The sequence below is a fragment of the Crocuta crocuta genome, unplaced genomic scaffold, assembly GCF_008692635.1.
Source record: "Crocuta crocuta isolate KB4526 unplaced genomic scaffold, BGI_CrCroc_1.0 scaffold383, whole genome shotgun sequence".
Taxonomy (NCBI): domain Eukaryota; kingdom Metazoa; phylum Chordata; class Mammalia; order Carnivora; family Hyaenidae; genus Crocuta; species Crocuta crocuta.
The window spans coordinates 3274437-3289638 of record NW_027531897.1 but is presented as its reverse complement, the minus strand read 5'-3'; the positions used below and the strand labels follow the sequence as shown (position 1 = coordinate 3289638).

General features: G+C 39.1%; 1 protein-coding gene across 6 annotated transcripts in view; it reads left to right on the top strand.

Annotated features, from left to right (window-relative positions):
- Positions 1 to 7121: 7121 nt before the first annotated feature.
- ERBIN (erbb2 interacting protein) overlaps positions 7122 to 15202 on the top strand; it is a 128591-nt gene continuing 120510 nt past the window's right edge. For all 6 annotated transcript variants that reach the window (XM_077773578.1, XM_077773577.1, XM_077773575.1 and 3 more), the window contains exon 1: positions 7122 to 7317. The gene's annotated coding sequence lies outside the window, so the exon portion shown is untranslated. The remainder of the gene's footprint in view (positions 7318 to 15202) is intronic.

Here is a 15202-nt window from a genome sequence, read left to right as displayed (position 1 = left end):
AGCCAGCTGAGGCACCCAGGTGCCCCAAGAGCTTTTATTGATGTAATATTTATAGTGTGCTTTCATGTATATCAACTCATTGCAGCCCAGGATAACCCTATGAGGTAGATAAGAAGGGGCTTATCTTTCCATGTTTTAGATCATGAATTATTGCATAGAGATTAAATCATTTATCCAAGGTCATCAGCTACCAAATGCTAAATACCAATGCCAGAACTTTTCTGAAAGATGGTAAGATTGATGACAAAGAACTTATTACCTAAGATTTCATTATTACAGAAGACAAAACAGAAATATCAGTTCAATATGAGATAAGGTGGCTGGAAATCAGGTAAATGAAATAAAATATCAAGAATGAAAAAGAGAGGTGCCTGGGTGGCTCAGTCAGTTAAGCGTTCAACTCTTGATTTCAGCTCAGGCTGTGATTTCATGGTTCATGGCTTAGAGCCCCGAGTCAGGCTCTGTGCTGACAGTGTAGAGCCTGCTTAGGATTCTCTGTCTCCCTCTCTCCCTGCCCCTGAGGGGCACGCTCTCTCCTGCTCTCTCTCTCAAATTAATAAAAGCATTAAAAAAAAAAAGAAGAAGAATGACAAAGAAAACTTATGTTAAAAATTATCAAATAAAATATTTGAAAACCATTTTTTCTCTACCTATTTATTTCTATGTAAAGAATTACAAATCCTGGGGTGCCTGAGTGGCTCAGTCGGTTGAGCGTCAGACATCAGCTCAGGTCATGATCTTACCGCTCATGGGTTCAAGCCCTGCACCGGGCTCTGTGCTGATAGCTCAGAGCCTGGAGTCTGCTTTGAATTCTGTGTCTCTCCCTCTCTCTACCCGTCCCATGCACATGCTCTGTCTCTCTCTGTTTCTCAATAATAAATAAATGTTAAAAATTTTAAAAAAAAGAATTACAAATCCTTTAGAAGGAAAGTGACATTTCTATTAATAGTTTGGCATGCTGTATAGAAGGAAATTTGAAAAATATACAATATAAAGTTTTGTATAAGAAAACAGAAACCTTCAGAGCAAGTTTTCAGAGGTAGGGAAGACAAACTTAGTATCTATTTTCAAGGAAAACTGGAAGATTTAAAAACTAAGAAAACTAAAATACTATATGATTTATCTGATGGTTGGCTTTAATTTAGCAGCAGAAAAACAATGGGATTGGGCTAGGGAAAACAGAAGAGAGAGGAAACATTTTAAAATATGTTATTATTTAGATCAACATTTTTGAAGGTAAATTTGCACTCAATTCCCAGAAAATACATTTATTTCCAAAGGAATAAAGTATTACTGTTAAAGTACATCCAGAATTATTTTAGAAAATCCAACTGAGAAGTATCATTCTCAAAATACTGATTCAACCAGACTCAAGTGAGATTTCTCCAGTATTCTGGTTATGGTATTATTGTCATGGACAATATAAAGATGATTTACTCTTGGGGCACCTGGGTGGCTTAGTCGGTTAAGCGTCCGACTTTCGCTTAGGTCATGATCTCGCGGTTCCTGGGTTCGAGCCCCGCGTCGGGCTCTGTGCTGACTGCCAGCTCGGAGCCTGGAGCCTGTTTCAGAGTCTGTATCTCCCTCTCTCTCTGACCCTCCCCTGCTCACGCTGTCTCTCTCTCTCCTAGAAATAAATAAAAATATTAAAAAAAAATAAAGATGATTTACTCTTACTCTGAAATAGGAATGAAATAGTTTTTATGTTACATAGTTGCCATTTAGAGCTGCACAATTACTATCTTACTATAACTCCACTTATGCTTAGTACTCATGTATTGGCTATTTTCAAGTCATATATGATGTTAAACAGTTCTTTAAAAAGCAAAATACTACAGGGATGCCTGGGTGACTCAGTTAAATATCCAACTCTCAATTTTGACTCGGGTCATGATCTCATGGTGCATGAGTTCAAGCCCCACGTTTGGGCTCCATGCTGACAGTGCAGACTATGCTTGGGATTCTCTCCCTCCCTCTCTCTGTCCCTCCCCACCCTGCTCTCTATCTCTAGGTCTCTCTCAAAGTAAATAAGCTTTATTATTATTTTTTAATTTAAAAAAAATGTTTTTATTTATTTTTGAGAGAGAGAGAGAGAGAGAGAGAGAGAGGGAGATGGAGTATGAGCAGGGAAGGAACAGACAGAGAGGGAGACACAGAATCTGAAGCAGGCTCCAAACTCCGAGCTGTCAGCATAGAGCCTGGTGTGGGGCTCAAACCCAAGAACCGTGAGATCATGTCCTGAGCTGAAGTTGGATGCTTAACCGACTGAGTCACCCAAGTGCCCCCAAATAAATAAACGTTAAAGAGGCTGCCTGAGTGGCCTGGTAGATTGAGCGGCTGACTCTTGATTTAGGCTCAGTCATGATTTCATGGTTTGTGATTTCCAGCCCCATGTCAGGCTCCTCACTGACAGTGCAAAGTCTACTTGGGATTTTGTCTCTCATTCTCTCTGCCCCTCTCCGGCTCTCTCTCTCTCTGAAACAAATAAATAAACTTAAAACAAGCAAATGAAATAATACAGAAAAATATACAGTCAATAGTGGGTTTGAGTAGGAAAACAGCAGTTTTGTTACCCAAAGAAAGGTAGTATTCTTTTATTTTTTAAATGTTTATTTATTCATTTCTGAGAGAGAGAGAGAGAGAGAGAGAGAGAGTGCCTTTGAGAGCAGGGAAGGGGCAGATTGAGAGGGAGACACAGAATTAGAAAGAGGCCCCAGACTCAGCTGTCAGCACAGAGTCTGACGTGGGGCTCGAACCGATGAACTGTGAAATCATGACTAAGCTGAACTCACGCCTAATGGACTGAATCACTCAGGTGCTCCAGAAAGGTAGTATTCTTAAGAGAAAGCCTGCATTGAAAGGCAATAAGCAGCAATATTTAAACTTCTCTTTTGTTTTATGATTTAAAAGGAAGTGTGCATATTGTAATATGATTGACATGGATTATGATTCATACCAGAGAGAATATGACAGGAGAAGTGATCAGAAGGAAGTAGTAAAGTTGGAAATGATAGGGTAGCTATTTGCTTTAGCTGGTCAAGGACAGTCCTGGTTTTACATCTGTTGTCTCTGTGTACTTGTTGTTAATGTCTGCTTTTCCTTTCCAAAGTATTTTAGTTTGAATGGTACACTATACGGCCACCTTAGAAATGATGGAAGCATGGTACTTATCATCAGTGCATTTTAAAGTGTATTACTAATAATAGCTAACACTTTTATGTGCCAAGCACTGTGCTAAGCACTTTATGAGCATTGTTCTATGTACTCCTCCCAATAATCTATGAGGCAGTTAGTATTATAGTCCCCATTGTAGAGATGAGGAAGCTCAAGTTTATGTTTATAGGTATTCAGGAACTTGCCCAAGGTCACTCAGTAGCCAAGTTTCTAATTTAAGTTGTCTTGTTTCAGAGGTCACACAAATAATCACCATGCATTATTTATCTTATTTCTACTTAAAAAAAATTCAAGAGACATCGGAAAGAAATTTAATTTTGATAGGCAACAAAATGTATAGGATGGGAGAAAAAAGATTATTAAGCATATACTAGGGAAAAACTTGAAAACTTTTCGTAAAGCTTTTCACAAGAGGCAGACTTACCTCTCTTTCAAAAAATATTATTGAAAATACGTTGGAGGGGCGCCTGGGTGGCTCAGTTGGTTAAGCGTCCAACTTCAGCTCAGGTCATGATCTTGTGGTTTGTGAGTTCGAGCCCCACATTGGTCTCTGTGCTGACAGCTCAGAGCCTGGAGTCTGCTTTGGATTCTGTGCCTCTCCCACCTCTCTCTTTGCCTCTTCCCCACTCACACAACTCTCTCTCTCTCAGAAATAAACATTTAAAAAATAATAATAAAATAAAAAAAGAAAATATGTTGGAAAGGCATGCTATGGGAGGGATGATTCCATGCCTGAATTTATTATAAAATCTTTAATTTTGGTTCCTGTATGTATTACCTCTTTTGAACCCAACTCCCTTTCCCACACACTTGCTACCCTAACCTCCTGCCCTCTCTATCAAGAGGCAAAGGTGGAAGTGATAATAGGGAAGTCAGGCCTTATTAAAAATATAAGTTATAATGCATTTTGATCTAATTGATCTAATGCTTCTAGACTTTTAAAAAATCTAACTCTATTCTAGCCCACAGATTAATTTTCCCCAAATACTGCTGTGAAAAAGACTCTGGTTTTAGGTAACCAGTTCTTCACTAGGTGTTGAGAAAGAAAGATGATCATCCTGAAGTTTGCTTTGCACTCTGCTTACTTTCTTTTCACTATGCTTCTGCATAGCTGCTTGGCTGGCATGGGGAAATGACAGGGAGAATGTTTTGAAAACAGTGGATAGACTCTTTGCTGACACTTTTTTTTTTCTTTCCCTGACGGATGCTGTGTGCATTCCCTGGAATGCTTAAGACCTTAAGGCTTTCCTTCAGATATGTGGCTTATCTCTAGCAGACAGTAATTCCTCTCCCGAGCCCAGCCATTGGGAAGGGGAATCCCAAGGAAAGAATTCCCTGCCCTTCATAGAGAATTATTTAGAGAATCACAATGGGGAAGATGAAGCTATACTATCTACAGTTACTAGCTTTCTCTCCAAGGTGGTCCTGGAGTTCATTTAATCATTACAGAATCACAGTTAAGCAGGCTTGTTTAAGGAGGGGTTTTAGTTCTCCTTTTAATCATAATTGAAATGTTAAGTCCATCTTAGTTGAACTGTGGGAGGATTTTCAAAGGAAACTAATCTGTAAAGTACAGGACAAGAATGCCTTGTAATAAAAGAACAAATGGAAGATTTGGCTCTATCTGCTGCTCATATGAGTTAGAACTAAGTAGTCAGTGATGAGTAACAAAGATGAATCATTATTTCTGATTATTGAATACCCTGATCATATAGCTGTCATTTCACCCTTCTCTATGAGCACAGAGAATTCTTGTTGAAGGTACTTTATAAAAGTATTATTAAGGAGATATTTGTCAAAATAGCTCATATTGATAAGTGTATCCTGGCTCCCATCCTCTTAAAGTCAGTGTTTTGAGGCTCATTCTTACAATACACACAGGACTTATTTAACAATCAAATGGGAGGCACTATATTGTCTATACTTCATATATTGTCCCATAGAATGAAACATTTCCCTCTCCTACCTTCCCAGCATCAGCATATGCTATCTCTATATTCTCTCCCATCAAAAGCTGCTTTGGGGAAACAATCTGATGAATTAGGTATAAATGACTAATAAGGTTTAAATATTACCTTTCCCAAGATTATGGCTTTGTGCTAGAGAAACCAACTACTCAAAGGGATTAAACTCCAGTGGCGAAAATTTAGGTGAGTTGGAGAAGGGGTTTTTGTTGTAGAAACCTTTCCAGCCTAAATTCAGCCAGGTTGATCCCCAGTAGGNGGGGGGGGGGGGGGGGGGGGGGGCAGAGGGAAGACCAGGGACAAGGCAGGTCCTAACCAAGGGACTTGTCTGTTCCTACTATTTATTTAGGTTTGGGAAGCGGGTGGGTGGTGGTGGTGGTTAGGCTTCACTTCAATCTGATGCCACATTTAAAGGGGTCTTGAACCAACCTGAGACGAAATGCAACACTGGGATTCCAGATTCCAGCGGGTCTCATGCTGGTCTGGGAGTTACTCTGCCCTGGGATGCTTCAGTAGAGTGACCCTTTCAGTTCAGGGCTATACTCGTGACTTAGGTCTGACTCAAACCAGTTTTTGAAAGGGGAGTAGGAAATCCTCGTGACAATTAAATACAGTGTAAACAATATACCAAATTCAGATTTTATACAAGAGCTAAGTTTCATATTCACATAAGAAAGCTTACCTAGCTTGGTGTTACTATTACACCTGACTGCCCTTTCGTTTCCTAGTTTTAGTTAAGTGCCCTCTTACCTCCAGGGCAGCAGTAAGTCTGAACACTGTGGTACTATTTGAGGAAACCTCAACCTCTGCTCTACCCTAAAGAGCTACCTGCGTTAATTCCAGCAGTTATGGAAGCAGTTAAAATGCGGTCACACTAACAGAATGACTTGAACAGCGCTGTAGTTACTTCAAGTGTTTTCACTAGCGTACAACTCACTTTGGTAAATAATTCTTTGATGGACTTCACGAAGTCCCTCCTTTGGATGCAAGCCAAAAATTATCTACAGGGCATACAGTTCTTTATTCAAACTTGGTAATAAATAATTATCTCTGGCACACAGACGGAAGAACTGAAGCAATGACTTCGGGGACACAGAGACTAATTAGCATCGTTGTACACAGTTAAGTACAGCAGAGACAGGGGGGCGGGGAATGGTTTGTTCCGCATCTATTACGTTCCTTCTCCAGTAAAACAAGGCCGTCTTGTCTGTTAACATATTTTAAGCAGGAACTGCAAAAATGTGCAATGTTATGGTTGAAGCGTTTTATGCCATATGTGTTGATGGAATGCTTAACAGCCTCTCTCCGCAATAAACGCAAACCCTGCCAGACTGAATTGTTAGGGCCAGCGCAATTCAAGACTGCACCACCGAAAGCGCTGAGGTGGGAAGCCTACGTCGCTTTCGGAGCGGGTCCAACGCTTCCTCTAACAAAGGCACTATCTGGAGGCAATTTCGCGGGCCATTTTCCCCCTCCCAGCGCCAGCTTTGTCTCCTCGCTGGTGTGAGGCTGAGACTTGGAGGAGCCCCAGCTGCTTTACGGTGCGAGCAAGCTCCGAGCAAGGGCCAGCGTGGGAAGCTCCGCCGAGCCGCCGCTGCGGTTTCCTGCAAGCTGAGCGTGCCATTAGAGGAAGTTGGAGTGCTGCAGTCGAGAGACATACCTGCAGCCTTACAATCGGGGCTGGACTTGAACCCTACGCATCGAGCACCGTCGTATAAAGGGAACTCAGGCGGCCGGGGGCTCTCAGTCTCCCCGGGCTGGTGGCGGAGGAGCCGGGGTCGGCGTTGCCAGCGTCCCCCCACCTCAGGCGGCTGGGGGCAGCAGGCAGGCAGGCCNCCGGAGGCCCACGGCCGAGGCCCCGTGCCCTCCCCCTCCCCGGCGTGCGCGGAGCTGGTTTTCCGGGTTCCCCTGGACCGAGCTGGATCCTGCTTCTGCGCCAAGGCAGGAAGTGAGTTTCGCACGGTAATTCCGGGCGGNTGCTTAAGTCGAGACCAGGAAACCAGCGCGTTTCCCAACCCCCCTCCAAAGCCACCTACTCGTCCTACTGCGGGAGGCCACTCCACATCCGCTCTCACCGGAGAGAGAAATTCGGCTGGTTCCAAAGTGACTAATGAAGGGAAGGAAATCATGTCAGGCGAAGCCTTGAAAAAGCTGCCCTGAGACACTGCCCGACCGAAAGGTAATTTTCATGAAAAGTGTCTAGAAGTTGCAAACCTCTGGGGCCGGGGAAGAGAAGATACTTTATAGTCTTTTCTCACTTCTTCCCAAGTTGCCCTAGATTAATCTTTTGTCGTCTCGGACTGGATAGTATTTCAGGTGCTAAAGAGTAGAACTGATTTTTCCTCCTTTCTACCATCTGGACTCTGGTTACTTTAGAAGAGATTGTTAAGAATGCGGTGAGAGGAAAAGTTTTGAGCAGTCGGAAGACAGAGTGCCTTTGTTCAGCACTAGGTCCACAAGTTTTAGTTTCCTAGAACATATACAATGTATATTTTCTCTTAAGTTGCTGAACCTTGCAGCTTGTGTTTTGGAAAAAAGTTAGGTCTCTGCAGCGACGGATTTACTGTTGCTGAGATGGCTGCCACATTTGTTTATACTGTTACCGATTATTTGACTTTTGCGTTCATTATATATAGTTTTTTTTTTTTAAGTTCCAGCCCTTAGAAATGTATTTCGTTGGATTTTATAAACAAATAAACTTGGCCATTCTTAGTGGGTTTTTTTGGTGGGTAATATATTTTTTCAGTAACTGGTTCCTTTCAGACATTTACGACCTTATAATACTTGTTAGGTTAATTAATCGAAAGCAAGTGTCTGTTTAATTTTTCTTGTAACTGACCTAGGAAGGAGTAGGAGAGACTAAGTATTATGGATAGAGTTGTAATTAAAGAACAACGTAGTTTGATCTGTTAGGGTTTCTCTGCAATTAAGACCAGAATATATAGAAAGGGAAGTAAAATGCTTAAAACGATATTCAGGGGAGTCATATTGATTGTAATAAACATCTGTCCTTTTTGAATAGTACAGTACTTACATTTTTGTAGTGGCCCAAATGTTTTGGCTGGTTCTGACTAATAAGCGATAGGTACCTTCTCTGGGGGCAGGAATTAGTGAAGCATGGGAGACATTCCTCCAGTCAGTTATACACACTTCTGAACCAATCGGTAGTCTTCACAGATGAAACGAGTTTGTCCGCAACAAACACAAATGGCTTCTTTATTGGTGGTGTTATGCTTAAAATTTGTTTTCCCAGTACTTTTGTGGTAAAGGAGATGTAATACTGTGCTTTTGAATAAATATTAAATACGTATGACATCCTGTTTCTAATTCTGTCTCAACTATAAATTAATGTTTTGTTTGCTCGTGCTACACCATGAAAAAATAGTTGGCATTCTTTAGTTCAGAGAAAAGATAGCTTTTGAAGAGCAGGATCAAATTATTTCACAACTTGTTTGTTATTATGTTAAGTACATTTCAAAATGGAAGTCTTTTGACTATCTATTACTATATATTGTGATTTTGTTCCCCCAGAGCGAAGTCTCTGGAGATCCTTTATAAAAATTTATTGTTTGTTTTATTTATTTGTATTGGTAAGGTTGTGAACCATCAAGTCATTCCTTTTAGGTCCAAGTAGCATTATCAAGGAACTTGAAGTGTATAACTGATCTACTTTATAATTTTGGAACATAATATTAGGCAAGGAAAGAGGTTATTCTTGGGCATCTGAAAGAGCAGAAGAAAATAAATGGCATTGAACTTCATTTTCCTTATATGGCTTATACTTGGCCTCAGAGCAACAGAGCCTTAATAGAGCAAGTCTTTTGTAGAGAATTATCACTTTGTGAAGATGTTTCTCTGCATTAGTAAATTTTACAAGTGAAAAGTATCATAGCACTTGAAAGTGACTGCTTAAAACCCTGTTTTTAGGTCAAGTTCTTGGGCTTTTTTTTTTTTTGAGGGATCAGAAGTTTGTTTAGATGCAGATAGCACACTTTAAAAAATGTGAAATGTTCACCTTTGTAGAACCTTTGATTCTTTTTGTCCCATCAAGGCAAAATTTACTTTGTGGTTTACTGAGATTTTGTTAGTTTAGTACCGAATTAATTTAATGAATTTTAAGCTTTATACTGTTGTCAAACTATACATATTTTTAATCCTTGTTTAAAATGTGATCGTGGTTTGAAAAAAGGTTAAAGAAAATGATAATCAGTTAAAATATTTTCAAGTGGCTTTTCATTTTGGATATTCTTCTTAGCATTGTATGGGTTTTCTTAGATTAAACTGGCAAATTTAGAGTACTTCCAAAGGTTTTGTTTACATTGCCCAAAATACATATTTAATGGCACTCTTTAGGAAGGCACTTAGGAGTTTTCAGTAGCGATAAACTTAATCCTTCAACTAATTCAAATATTATAAAGTCTCTCTGCTGGTGGAGATGAAACTATTACAAACTTGTATGAAAAGCTTACAGTGGTTCAAATATGGAAACCAAATTTTTATTGCATGCTGTTTCTTAAGTGATAACTGTAGTTAGAGAAATTTTACATATATCATTAGTAAATCTCTAAATTTACTTCTTTTAACTCAATAGTGATATTGAACTCTTTATAATAAACAATAACTTTAAGAAACACTTAAAAATTTCAAAAAATTAGGTGCGTATTTCAGTATTTATTTTAAATGCTTGTAGGGAACATAACAGTTTAAGCTGCTTTGGCTTAGAAACAGATTATGGCACTGTTTACAAAGCATTTGGGTTTATGCAGAATTTTAGTGATGTTGGATAGGAAAGTAATTTTCTTTTTGTGAGTGCAATGTAGTAGACTCTTTTTAAATATACTTTGTTGATGGCATTTTTCATTTTGACTCTTTTCCATTGCCCATCCGTTTCCCTGTTAGGTGCTTTCCCCCACCCCCCACCCCGTGTTGTAAATTCTAAAGAGGTCTTTCTGTTTTCCTTTCCTGACAACATAAATTGTACCTGTGCTTTGCTATTCAAAATAGATGATTCAGTTTTTGCATGCACACTCTTTGCTCTTGTCATAGAAATGTATACATGAATTTTGCTCTATAATACATACTTTTGAATTTTGTAAGGAAATAAGCTCATTACTTCTGACCCCCCACTTTTGTTTGCTTGACTCCACATTTTTTGTTTCTTTCTTGGTGCCTTTCATCGCTAACTCTTGACCCATGCTACGCTCATTTTTCATATTTACCTTTAGCTTTCTCCTTAGTCTTGTGTCTCCTAATGGTAAAAAGGAATCTAGCTATTATTAGGCTTTCTCTTCTAATTTCTTTAGCTTCCTATTTTATAGTTCAGTTCATTTACTTCCCCTATTTTTTCCATGTTCATCTGTTGTTTCTTGATTATATGTTGTCCTTCCCCTCTTTCTAAACTTTGAGTTCATGCTCATCACCTAAAAAAACTTTTGACAACATGGTAGAAACAATTTATTTGGGGGGCGCTTGGGTGGATCAGTTGCTTAAGCATCCAACTCTTGGTTTCTGCTCAGGTAATGATCTCAGGGTTCATGAGTTCAGTTCAGTCTCTGCTTTGGGCTCTGTGCTGACAGTGCAGAGCCTGCTTGGGATCCTCTCTCCTTCTGTCTGCCCCTCCCCTGCTGTGTGCTCTTTCTCTCTCTCAAAGTAAATTTAAAAACATAAAAAAAAGAAAAAATTTGGGGCGCCTGGGTGGCTTAGTCGGTTAAGCGTCCGACTTTCGCTTAGGTCATGATCTCGCGGTTCGTGGGTTCGAGCCCCGCGTCGGGCTCTGTGCTGACTGCCAGCTCGGAGTCTGGCACCTGTTTCAGTCTGTGACTCCCTCTCTCTCTGACCCTCCCTGCTCACGCTGTCTCTCTCTCTCTCTCTCTCCTAGAAATAAATAAAACATTAAAAAAAAAAAAGATAAAAAAAGAAAAAATTTATATGCCCCCATTTAGTAACATCTCTTTTGCAGTTCCAGTCAGTTTACATGCCAGTGTTTTAACCTGATACCCATTAATGTATTTCATTTTTATTTGTTTCCTGAACTTTTTTTTAAATACCCTGTAATTACCTGTTCAGATAACATCAGGTTATTACGTAGTACTGTATTAAGACTCTGTACAAACCCCTATACCTTCTTGTTTGATTATGCTATTGGCTTCTTAAAATAACAATCCTATATCGCTGTATTTTTCATCTCCCATTTTGTTCCTTTTCTTTCTGTCCTACCTCTGAAGTTAGATGTCTTTTCTGTCTGTTCCACTAAAATTTTGAAATTGGCTTCCTTTGTTTTTATGAAATAAGCACAGTGGAATTCTATCACTCAATTCTTGTCACTTCAGATTTTGTTCCAGGTACCATTGGATGACGACTTGCAGGCTTTATAAATTGTAGTATGTAAGACAATAGAAAAGATTATCTGCAAATTAAGTTAGTAAAAGAAGACTATCTGGAGATTACGATTTTAGGTATATAGAATGTAGTAGGGAAAAGTAGAAAATAATCAAAAAGACAAGTTATCGAAGTGGGTATAATAACATTTGGGGACATCAGTTCTAGGGACCTCTTTATTCAGAGCCCATTTACTTTGGTACATAGCGAATGGGTTGCTGGCTTTTTGCTGTAGTAGAAGTGAGAAAGGCAGCATGCTGAAGTATGACCTTTTGTGTTACCCGGAGGAACTATGAAAATGGAGAGAAGACTGAATAACTTAGGAAGTAGTCTCAGACAACTTGCTTTGGGACAGAGTGCCTTATACGTTGCATTTGTCCTTCGGCAAATTCACTCTATTATAGCATAGTATAATTACAGGAAATAGTAGTAGACCTAAGGCAACTGTTCCAAACGTTTTGGTCTTAGGAACCATTTATACTCTTAAAAATTACTGAGAACTCCACTGAGCTTTGTTTTTTAGTGGGTTATATTTATTTTATTTTCCATGTTAAAAAATTTTAAATATCAATTTGTTTAAAGAATCATAAACCATTACTTGTTATGATGACATCAATAGAATAAAACAAAACAAAACCATCTATTTTCCAAAACAAATCTTAAGCAAAAAGAGTGACATTGTTAAATATTTTTCAAGTCTCTTAAATGTCTGGTTAAATAGAAAACAGCTTGATTCTCATATCTACTTGTATCTACTTGTATATTCAGTATTGTAATATGTTGTTTTGGTTGAAGTATAAGAAGAAAATCCAGCATTTTGGACAAGGAAGGAGTATTTTCATAGCCTTCTTAGATAATGGTGGATATTCCTTGATACCACACCAAATTTCTTAAAGGATACCTGCAGTGTCCATTCTGACAGTATATCCGTGAATTTTCCATATCTCGTTATCTGAAAATCCCTTGGTTTATCTTGCACTTTGAGTGAATCTTACCTGTTCATGATTTTGTGCCGTTGTTTGTGAAATAAGGATTCACTAAGTTACATGTTTTCCAAATGTTGATGCATTTCACTAGGTAGTAACAAAAGAAAAAAATTGTTACTATCCCCACTAATTCCATCAAAAAAGTCTTTAGTATTGTGAAGCTGTCAAGTTCAGGGTGACGTATGAGCATTTTTCACATTTCTAAATTTTCATTTGGAAGTTTGAATATTTATCATTGGTAACAAATACTGTTCGTGTGTTTCCCTTGAAGTTGCAGGCTTAGTTGGTTTATTTTTCAGAAAATGTCTGCCAAATTCCTAAGCTTACAAGCATAGTTTGTCATTTGTTCTTTTAGGTCAAAATGGTGTTTGATGTGAAAAGGCTAAATTACCTCATAATCTGAAGTAATTGTATAAGTGATTTTCCTCGACGTTTTGCCATTTGTTTACATAAAATGTGATAATTCCTTTACATAAAATGTGAAGATATGTATTAAATAGTTGAGATTTAATAAAATTATTATTTTTAATGCTTATTTTTTTAGAGAGATGGAGACAGTTTGAGCAGGGGAGGGGCTGAGAGAGGGAGATACAGAATCCGAAGCAGGCTCCAGGCTCTGAGCTGTCAGCACAGAGCCCAATGCTGGGCTCGAACTCACGAACTGTGATACCATGACCTGAGCCCAAGTTGGACACTTCACCGACTAAACCACTCAGGCTCCCCAAAGTTATTTTTCTTAAAGTTTACTTCTTCATTTTGAGAAACAGAGAGAGAAAGAGAAGGAGAGGGCAGTGAGAATCTCAAGCAGGCTCTACATTGTCAGTGCAGAGCTCAGGGCGAGGCTCCAACTCATGAACAGTGAGATCATGACCTATGCAGATATCAAGAGTTGGTCACTTAACCGAATGAGCCACCCAGGTGCCCCATGAAATTATTTTTTACTGCTTTCTTAAAGATATTAAGTGAAAGTGTCATTTAAAAGGAAATCTGGAAATTGAAGAGAACAAACTGATAATTACTGGAGGGGAGGTATGCAGGGGAATGGGTTAAACAGGTGATGGGTATTAAGGAGGGCACTTCCGGTGAGCCTGAGTGTTGTAAGTGATGGATCACTAAATTCTACACCTGAAACTGGTATTGTTAACTAGCTGGAATTTAAATAAAATCTTTGGGGGAAAAAAGGTCTGGGAATATGAAGTATTGCTTGTATAGCTTGATGCTGGTGCCTTTGCACTAAGGTGCTAGCAATTTTACCCACCATATTTTTGCACCATTTCTGTTAATATAATGGGAAAGGGCAATTGATGTTTCAATATTATTATGAATATCGTTTTGATTTTGAAGACGCTTTGAAAGCATCTCAGAACTTACAAGGCTCGTGGAGTGCACTTTGTACTTTGAAAACTTAGGTGGATGTTGGGATTTATGGCACTTTCATAACTTCTTTTGCTTGCTTGCTTGTGTGTGTGTGTGTGTCTCTCTCTCTCTCCCCCCCTCCCCCCCTCCCCCACTCTCCCTCCCTCCCTCCCTCCCTTCCCCCCTCTCTCTAGCCTGGTATTCTGAAAGAATCCTGAGGCTTGATGTTTTAGCTCATCAGTTTGGTCTTCATTTCTTTTCAATTACTTTATATAGTGGGGAAGATAGAGTTTCTGGGAACTCTTGCTTTTTTTCATAGGAGTTGAATTTTCTTTTTAGTTTTGTTTTTGGTTTACTTGTAACCTGTTGAATCTCAGAACTTTTTACATTGTCTTCCCTCCTCCCCGTCCCTTAGCAGTATAGAAGATTTGATCTTATTGTGCTTAGGTATATCCGTCGTGCTTCTGGTTTTTCCTCAAATGTCAGATTTTTCATTGTGGTTAAAGGTTTCTGTTATGGTCCAGATTGCATGGTATTGGTCATTTCATGGTCTTCTCCCAGCCCATGTAAATCCCTGTTATTCTGGCTTTGGTATATTTATTTAGGTGATGGCTTTCTCCTGTAGGGTATGTGGGTAGCTTGTCCCCTTACACGTGTTTCTTGTCCCTCAGGGGTGTAATACTCCACTGTTTTCACAATTATCCTGCCCAAGTGTCAGATCTCCCACAGTAAGGAGAGTTTGCTGGAGGCCTTAACCATGCAGCTGTTCTTCTCTGGTTTTATTACCTGGCTCACTGCCCAGGACACACTTCTGCCAATCCTTCTTGCTAAGGAAACTTACTCTTTTTGTCTCCATTTTTATGCTGCTTTTGTATATGTGGTTCCTCAGATGTGTTGTGTTCTGTCATCCCCCCTCCCCCTACTGCCACTCATTTTGGATTCTCTACAAATTCCATTCTATGTTATTATCTGTAGATATACCCTTCCCTATTACTGCTATAGATTTCTTGTAATTTTTCTTTCATATTTAAAAGTTTGGAATAATGACATATATAGAAAATTTGGAAACATAGTACAAAGAACTTTTCTTTCCCTTAACTGTATGACAGTAAGTTGCCCAGCCAGTAGTCTTTTACCCCCAAATATTATTATTTTTTTTTTTTTCAAACAGGTTCATTATGCTATGTAACGACATTAAAACTATCAAATTAGGAAATTAAGAAAGAATACATTACTAACNACTTTTTAAAGCTAGGGATTTTTTTTTTTAGTGTTTATTTATTTAAATTATTTTGAGAGAGAGAGGGAGGGAGGGAATCCCAAGCAGGCTCTGCTCTATCAGTG